The sequence below is a fragment of the Dendropsophus ebraccatus genome, chromosome 4, assembly GCF_027789765.1.
Source record: "Dendropsophus ebraccatus isolate aDenEbr1 chromosome 4, aDenEbr1.pat, whole genome shotgun sequence".
NCBI classification, from domain to species: domain Eukaryota; kingdom Metazoa; phylum Chordata; class Amphibia; order Anura; family Hylidae; genus Dendropsophus; species Dendropsophus ebraccatus.
Genome location: NC_091457.1, coordinates 128443045 through 128452862, shown reverse-complemented (window position 1 = coordinate 128452862; position 9818 = coordinate 128443045).

Sequence of the window (9818 nt, the reverse complement as noted above, 5' to 3'; positions counted from 1 at the left end):
AGCCCCAGCAGCTTGATTATTACAATTATTACCAATGGCCGGAGAACCCCTTCAAGTTTAAATTTTATCGATTTCAATTCTTCAAACAATAATTGTTAATAACTGAGCTGCAATAAAATAACAGAATCAGGAAAAAAACCAATATAGCACATAAACAATATTATTATCGACAAATCAAATTGTAACTGCAGGCTCTATACAGTAAAGGCTCTGTCTGCTCTATATCCTCTTTTCAGTAACCATACCTCATAACAACAGAATGTGACAAACAAGGTAACAAGGCGGGGGAGGAAAGAAAAAAAGACATATAAAGGCTGTATTAGACAGCCCAATGTGCGGGGTAGGCGCCTATTACACGGCTCAATAATCATATGGGCAGGTCTGCATGAACATTGTTAGCGATGTCCGTGCAGGCCTTGTTTTAATCAGAAGAGATGTGCGACTGACGGCGGATGATTTTTTGATATGTTGAAAGACGGCATATTGTTATCTCTATTACATGGTCAGATATCAACTTAATTCAGCGGAAAAGTGCTCCATGTAATAGGGCTTTAAAGGAGTACTCCAGCAAAAAAGATTCTTTCACATCAACTGGTGCCATACATTCTGAGAGATATGGAATTTACTTCCATTAAAAAATCTTGTCTTCCAGTACTTATTAGCTGCTGTATGTCCTGCAGGAAGTGGTGTATTCTTTCCAATCTGGAGAGGAGGGAAGATTTTCTATGGGGATTTGCTACTGCTGTGGACAGTTCCTTACATGGACAGAGGTGGCAGCAGAGAACATTGTGTCAGACTCGAAAGAATACATCTTTTCCTGCAGGACATACAGCAGCTGATACGTAGTGGAAGACTGGGGATTTTTTTAATAAAAGTACTTTCTGACACCAGTTGATTTTAAAGATTTTTTTCACTGGAGTACCCCTTTAAGGAAGAAGAAAAAAAGGGAGGAAGAAGGGGAGCCAAAAAGAAGCTCACAAACTTGAAGACACTAACATAACATTATTATAACTAGTATTGGTATACTGCTCCATTCATATAATCTGCTTCCAAACCAATGGGGCCTGACCATATGGGATTATATATAGTAGTACCTCCCAAATGATCTCAAAGATTAGGTGACTACAACATAGCTTGTAAATGTATACATTTTGGGGGTCATACTGCCTCCTTTACATATTGGTACAAAGTGACATACAGCTTGAGTATATAATAAGAAATATAATGGGAATGAACTATTTAGGAAATCAGATGTGTCTCCTGTATCTCGGCAGTAATGATACATGCGAAACAAAAGTGTCCTTATTGCTGAACTTCTACCCTGTAGTTGCTTAGCAGTTCTGATCCTCAGGGATCAGCAATGAGAGTTTTTGTTTTCATTGTTGGTCCCAAGGGGAATTAGTCCAAATACCTCCCATAAACCCCATAGTATTAGTTATAAGAGGATTGTAAGAAATCAATTAGTATTTCAACGAGCCCCATTACCTGCCGGTGCTCTTACCTGCGAATCCTCAGTCATGGCCAGGTGTGTGGTCAGAAACATTGCATAGAGCCGATTCTAGATTTCAGAATGGGACATGTTGCCGAAGTTTTTATTACAGGGTAAAATTAGTTGATAATTGAAGTGGCTGGTGAGTGTGATTGATACGGACACAGCTGGTAAGCATACAGCTGTGCGGGGTATACACATGAACAAGTAACAGCTATTGTAGAGGATTTTACTGTGGATAATGGCAAGTATGACCTGAAATTGGCCATAAGCATCAATTCTTTAAAGGGGGAGATTTTTTAAACATGGTGTAAAGTAAAATTGGCTCAGTTGCCCCTAGCAACGAATCAGATCCCATCTATTATTCCTTACAGACTCTTTGGAAAATGAAAGGTGGAATCTGATTGGTTGCTAGGGGCAACTGGGCCAGTTTCACTTTACACCATGTTTGATAAATCTCCCCCTATGTCTTGTTAGCATGGTGAATGTCCACTTTAGGTTATTGTTCCATGTTCAATATACTGTATAGCAGTCAGAGCTCGGCTTTTCTGGTACAGAGCTCCAAATCTCCTTATTGACTTCTTATTCACTCCCAAGTTAAAAGGATGTTACATGTATTGCCACAATATGCCATCACTTTATAATCTTTGCGGGTCTGACCTTTGGGTTCCCCTTGATTCTGTGAATGAAAAGGTTACAGTGCTGTTTTAGGGTAAATTAACACGGACGGATCCGCAGTGGATTTTACGCTGCGAAATTGCAGCGAAATCCCCTGCGGATCCTATGCCTATGCTAAGCAAGCCGGAGCGGGAAGAGGTAAAGTATGCTTCGGCAGGCGGGGGTTAATGGCGCAGTCACATACATACTAGCAGTGGGATGTAAATCCCGCTGCAAGTATGTATCCTCATTGAAAATCATTGGCATAGGATCCGCAGCGAATTTCGCTGTGTAAAATCCACTGCAGATCCGCCCGTGTGAATTTACCCATATAGTTTTTCTCTACAGCGGTGCTTTTTTTCCAGTCTGACACAGTGCTCTCTGCTGCCACCTCTGTTTGTGACAGAAGCTCTCCAGATCAGCAGCAAATCCCCATAGAAAACCTCTCCTGTTCTGGGCAGTTCCTGACATGAACAGATATGGCAGCAGAGAGAACTGTGTCAGACTGGAAAGAATATACCACTTCCTGCAGGACATACAGCAGCTGATACATAATGAAAGTACATTTACAAATCTATATAACTTTTTGGTTTCAGTTCATTAAAAAAAAAAAAAATTTGCTGGAGTACCCCTTTAATGGTCACAAGAAGTTTATTCAATTATGATCTATTGTTGTGTAAAGGATGTGTACAATCACTTTGGGAAACACTTAAACCCTTTGTGACTGGCCTATTAGTATTAGTGACCAAGCTATTTTCTTTCAGTTTATTTCATCACCATAGCCATATGAGGGCTTGTTTTTGCAGGACAAATTTTCCTTTTTAATGGAGCCATCTTGGGATTCATGTAACCTATCAATTAACTGGTATTATAGGTGAATTTAGATTGTGAGCCCTAATGGGGACAGGGGGCAATAATTGGCGAAATCAGTGTGCACAATACAAATTAAAAAAAAGCACTTTTATAACTTTTTTTGCATATTAAATGTTTACCATTCAGAGTATGTGATTTACAGAATTGATATAGTTTTTCTTAAAGTTATACTTTTTTGTTATTTGGGATGGTTTTTGAAGGGAAAATGTAAGGTTTTTATTGATACAATTTTTTAATTGTATGACTTTTTGAGAGCTTCCCCCCTCTTTTAAGATGCTAATTCTAGCGCATGTTTCTGAGCAAAGGGGTCAGCCGAGATTTTCCATCAAGACCGACCCCTATCACCACCAACAGATGATGTTGTCCTGGTGCCTAAAAGGTACTATTGCTCCCACTGTGCTCCATCTAAGTAATATTGCTCCTCATTGTGCCCCTTTGTAAAGGCCCTATTACACCAAACGATTATGGTTGTCTTTTAACAGGCTGAATTAAAATTATAACAATAGGGATAGTCTGCTGGCCGTCACTCCGTGTAATAGGAATGGAGGCAGCAGACCACCGCTATCTTCTATGGGCCACCCCTATGGGCTGCCCGTTCCGCAGCTCCCCGTAAGCCATTTCCGCCCCCCTAATGTTGGGCCGTGTAATAGGGCCCTTGGTAGTATTGCCCCCTACTGTTCCCCACTTAGTAATATTGCCCCTCACTGTGCTCCTTCCTGAATAGCAGAGGGAGCTGTTGGCTCTGTGCTCAGCCATTCCATTTAGCTGCATCCAGGCATCCAGGACCTGCACAGATCAGCTGATTGTTGGGCGCTATCTTTTACCAATTGATGTATAAATATTTATTCCTGTAAAGTATATTATAGAGTACAGAGAAGAACCATCGGGTAGGTGAAAGTTCTACAACATTCCTGCAGCACACCCTGACAGACATGAATATTACAGGTAGAGTATTTGCATTATAGGGGTGGCCATTATGGGATTACGACAAAGTGACACATTAGCAAATCATTGTAGCACATTAGTGGATAGCATTGTCCACTCAGGCTGGGGAGAATTACATTACACAAATCTTTTAATACCTTAATGATTGTCCTTGTACTAAGCAGCGAATAGCATAAAGTGGAAAAATCTAGTGTCTGCGGACAACAGAAGTCGGGCAGGTATTGTTTGTAGAGTTCACCTATAAAGTGTGATGGAATATAAAGGAAGGAAATATAAAATATTTAATTAGCATAGGAACACACATCTGCTCCACATAAAGCTCTTTTAAAGCTCTGTCTGTACACCTGGAAAAAAACCATGCATTATAAAACACCCCAAGTATGCCATAGTGATGGCACGGAGCACCAGAACAAGTACAGGCGATAATCGTTTGATGTAATAGGGCCCTAATACTACTCCTATGCCTCTATACAGTAATAGTACCCCGGTGCCACCATACAGTAATAGAACCCCTGTGCCACTATATAGTAATAGTACCCCTGTGCCACCATACTGTAGTGGGGCACCTATGTCCCCATAGCACCATGGATGAGAGGCGTGTAGCCAAGATATAGAATGTAGTGCAAAGCTAAGTGCTAACCCCAATGTAAACCACCTGTACTAATCCCTATTCAGCTTATAGCATTGACACTTTCCTCTGGCACACACTCACCACGCGCCGGATGCTCTGCACCTGACCCAGTACACGTGAACTGTACAATGTATGTCTAATGCTCAGCAAGTATAGGGAAAGGGTCTCCAGGGGACATCTGTCTTTGACCCCAACATGCCCAATCCTTCTCTTTTTACTGACATCTGCTATAATGGCTTTCATCTAATGACTATGGGCACAATCAGGTGGTGGGGGAAGAAAGGGGTACTAAACAAAGCCTGGGGCACAGACAAGACACTGTGTGAGAGGCATACTCTGTCATACATGCTGCTGGGGAACATGGCAGGGTATCTAGAGCACATACCCTTGGTGTCCATGGCTGACATCACTGTAATGCATCTTATAATTATAATCCATTAGTTTGCCATGGACACAGGAAAGTGGCAGACAAAAATGGTTCCTCTACAATTCAACCAAGTCCAATTGTACACAAAGTATTAATGCTTGGGGAAAAACTGGAGAGCCGTCTATGAATCAAGACCAAAATACTCCACCGGAAAGGACCTTATTTTCATATGATATCAGTCAGGTATTTAGTATCATGGAGGATTTTTCATTCTCCCTTTGTTCCCAATTGTCCTTTGCAGACTACACATAGCGGTAGTGGTTCTGTCCCACCAGTCCAGGACTCTGCACTACCTGCCTGATAAAGGGCACTCACCCGAAACGCTACTGCCTCTAAATAGCACTGTGGTTTTTATTCATGTTATCACTCAGTATGGTTTGGTGGAGATAGATCCATCATCCGGGCACCATTACAGCCAATTATATGGTAGTAGTTTAGTTTCGTCGTCCTCCTCATGTTCCACAGTTAATAAGTGCTTTGTTTTGTTCTTATCTCAAGGGATCATGTAACAATGCTTATAATAACAATGGCACTGTGGGTGGTCTGGGGATGTAAGACCTGGAATAGTTACTTGCTGTAGTTAATACTCACCATACACAATCCATTTTTAGTGTTGTCCTCTTACGGGCAATGCATTGTGGGCCTGTGGAATAAGTATCTCCATCTGTTGCTGTCCAAGCGTACGTCTATCCTAAAAGTAGCCATACACCGTCAACAACTGATGGCTGAGCAATCGCCTGGCTGTCAGTTATCTCTCCCTCCTGCTGCCCAGTCCTCCCCATACACAGGAACATTCGGCATGGTCTGTGTTCTCTATGAGGAAGGTTAGGCCACAGCCAGAGAGCCACCTCTCTAAGAACAAAAGGGTCAGGTCAGTGATTTTCCATCACGCCTGACTCCTGTCTCCACCGACATCATCTCTAGGTGGACAGTTGGGAGAGCCCCATACACATTATACTGATGGTTAAACCCACGCATATGGTCTGGAAGGCATATAATGTATAAGGACCTATCGCTTAAAAAAAAGTGGCAAGAATAGCATTAAACTGGCAGAAAGTCATATCTTTTTGTGAAAATGTGATGGAAAATGGGTAAATTCTCCCCATAATACTTCACAGACGTCCACACTGGTCCTATGATGGTAACAATTGCTGAATATAGACAGAGTACTTGAATGTATTTTGTCTTGCTTAAATTTTTCCCCAAATTTGGGGGGTATGGGCTGTGATTAAAAGAGAATTTCTATAGCGTAACAACTACAGTCCCTACAACTATTCATGCAATTTATGAGACTCGAGTTACAAAAAATCAAGTAAAAAGGCAGAGAATAAAATGTTTTGCTTCTTTTGTTCTACAGTGTCCTGTCTCAGTCCTGCCACCATTTTCATACTACTATTCATGTTTCACCAGTTGTTAGGTGTCCACATATAGTAACGCTGGAACTGAAATACTAGCCTGGTTGTGAAACTTTCACTGTTTCTCTAACTAATAAACTGGATGTTAGAGAGGGTGTAGCACACATTTGTGTACTCTCTATCAGGTAAGAGTCCACTATAGCATTGGACATTCTACTCATGCAAATACAGAGGCCGAATGTGAACCAGAAAGGACAAGAAAGAGTATGCCTTATGAACTATATAACCAACCAGGATAGAAAAATATATAGATATGACCAATCCTCAAAGGTACTTGCCCAAATAGATATATTTTTAATTTTAATTAAGAAAAAACACAATGTAATAAAATTGACATAATCAAATCAACACAATAAAAAATGCATAAACAATTACCATAGGGCCCTAATGGTATAATAAATGAGATAAAAACAATAGATCTTGAAATCTGAGCAAATATTAAATATATGGGTATATAAAATGACTTCAGTACTGTCTTTTTATCGTTATGGGCTAAAGCTCAGTGTAGCCCCTGAATTATAAGGTCTCTTAAAAATGACTGATATAAAAAGGAAGAAAAGTTCATATAGTGCACCTCTCACCAGACCACGTTGGCATTGCCGATGATTTTGTAGTAATCTGGGACCTGTGGTACGCCAAAGATGTTATCGATGATATGTCCAAACTGGTAGAGCACTTAAGAAAGATCGCTATATATCCACTATATGCGACCTATAGTGCACCCGCTGTTTCCTACTGTAGATCACCGTCTTGGATCTCCGATCTCAGGTGAAGTTGTCTTGTCGGCTTATACCGCTTTCAATGCAGGGAGCGCCGGCTGGAGAGTAGCGTCTTCTCCGCTCCTGCTGCTCGCGGTGGTGTAGTAGATTGTGATTTATTTTTTTTTCTCTTTTTTTCTTTTTTCTTCTTCTTTTTTCTATATAACCAACCAGTTTGCATAGGGGCAAAAAAAGATTTTATGGTTGAAGAATAGGGAATAAACTGTAAAAGGTAAATTGGGAAAAAAGAAGAAAGGAGGAGTCCATAGTAGAGACAGCAAGGACATAAAATACACTGCAGAAAGTCAGTCATAGAGAAGGCTGATATATATTGTGCCTTATCTTGGCTACAGCATAAGAAAGGCCATAAGAAAATATTAACAGAACACATGGGAGAAATCAAATATGTGAAAGTCAATTGTTAGGTCAATAAAGTGTAAGGTGATAGGAAGCTTGTGTCCATGGCTTTTTGTGGCCTGGCACAGTATTGTATAGAAATACATTGTTCAGTCTTCACATGGAGGATATGAAGCACCCTGGGCCCCCGCTGGGTTATGGATTTTTATTTTCATTTTTAGACAAATGTTTCTAGATTATTCTAGGCTCACACTTCCAAGGTTCCTTTCAGAGCTTTCATTGGAGGGTCTGTTAATGGCCATAGATGACCCATCAAGAAAGGACAATAAATGATGCAGATGGATAACTGAGAAATCCTTTTGACTTTAAAGGGGTTATCCAGCTCTACAAAAACATGGTCACTTTTCCCCTCTCTTGTCTCCAGATTGGGTAGGGTTTGGAACTCAGTTCCATTGAAGTAAATAGAGCTTAATTGCAAACCACACCTGAACTGGAGATAAGAGAGGGGGGAAAGTGGCCATGTTTTTGTAGGGCTGGATAACCCCTTTAATAGAGTCAATCAGGTTTCTGTTTGGTATCAGTTTATTTTATAGGATTTGAGTGGACAAAAAAAATGACAGCTTGCAGTGCGAACCTAGTCTTATAGAGAACAAAGATAAAACTATCAAGGCAAACTGGAAACCCAAGAGTTATCTAACGTCTCTGCTGAGTTAAAGGGTATTATCAGCTGCAGAACATTTAGCTTGGCACTGCTGCATCCCCTCTCACTTTTCCATTTGGTGGGGGCCACATGGAGAGCAAGGACAGGACACAGGGGTGCTGTATGATTGTATCACTTCTATCATTGTGTCTCCCACTGATGTTACACGTCTCCAGGGACAATGCACAAGCCATGCAGGCGTGTGTGACCTCAGAGGGAGACATGATGGTGGGGAGTTTACTTACATACCTCTCCCCAAAGTCCCAGCCTACTGAGTGATGACACAGCCTGGCCACCTCTATATATCTTACCAGTCAAAACAGCGCAACCTGCTGTACCAAATTGCCTGCTGTATTTTTAGGAAAACGTCAATGGATCCTTCAGCACAGGTGTGAACACAACCATACCCATTTATTTATTTATGTGCCAAAGCTGCCTGCATCTGTTTCATGTTGCCCCTGGTTTAGTCAGCATAAAAGGTGACAGGTCCACTTTTATGACAGCTGCAATCCAGAGGAGTACATTGAGTTGCAAATCAGAAAATATGACTAAAAAAGGTTCCTGTGCAGTGGTGTAGCTACCATAGAGGCAGGGCAGGCAGGTGCTATGGGGCCCGTGGGGAAAGGGGGCCCAGGGAAGATAAAAATTATCTTGTGTCCTGCTTAACCCCTTATGTACTGCAATGTGTGTGACCCAAACCTCAATTACATACTGAAACACAAAAAGAGGGTTAATAAGCAGAGGAAGCAGAGTTCTCTGCTTCACTGCTCTGATAACCCCTGACCTCTGTTCTGTTGAGCTGTGCAGAGGTCAGGGGATCTCCTTCTCTTCTGCTTATTAACCCTTTTTTGTGATGCAGCATGTAAGTAAACATTGGGTCACTTACACACACTGCAGTACATAAGCAGAAGGTAGTCCGCTTCTGCACCTATGTATTTAAGCATAAGGACTCCTAATGGGCCTTTATAGTTAAATACAGTGGAGTGACAGAGCAAGCAGCCATTGGTTCTCTGCTCTGCCAGTCATTCTTTTGGCCACTCTGGCCACAAGAGATTTTATTTTTGGCCACATCACTGAGCCTCTATATATGCAGTGCTTTGTGTTATGCATAGGGGAGCCCCATACAGGTTTTTGCCATGGGGCCCCATGAATCCTAGCTACGCCCTTGTTCCTGTGTATCCCTAGGCTAAAGGCTCATAGGTATGGATGACAAAGCCTGTGATTGTGGAGACATATGCAGCAGATTTTCATCATCTTGGCAGATGACACGGGTGAGAAAAATCAAGCAGTTAGATTTCAACATATCTGCCCTTTTGTTTTCTGGGAAAAAAGCTGCTGCCATAATAATCTGGGGTGGCTTTGTTCCCACTCCCCCTTCAGAATATATGCAGTGTTGGTCAAGCTGAGCATACATGTATATGCATCAAGAGAGCTAGCTGTCATAGTTATCAGACATGGAGGGGACACTATAAATGGGTGCTGGGGTGTAGGTCACTATACTAGCACACAGGGCCCATGCCTTGTACCTTAGGGTGAGCCTTAAAGGGTATTCTTTGTATGTAATCT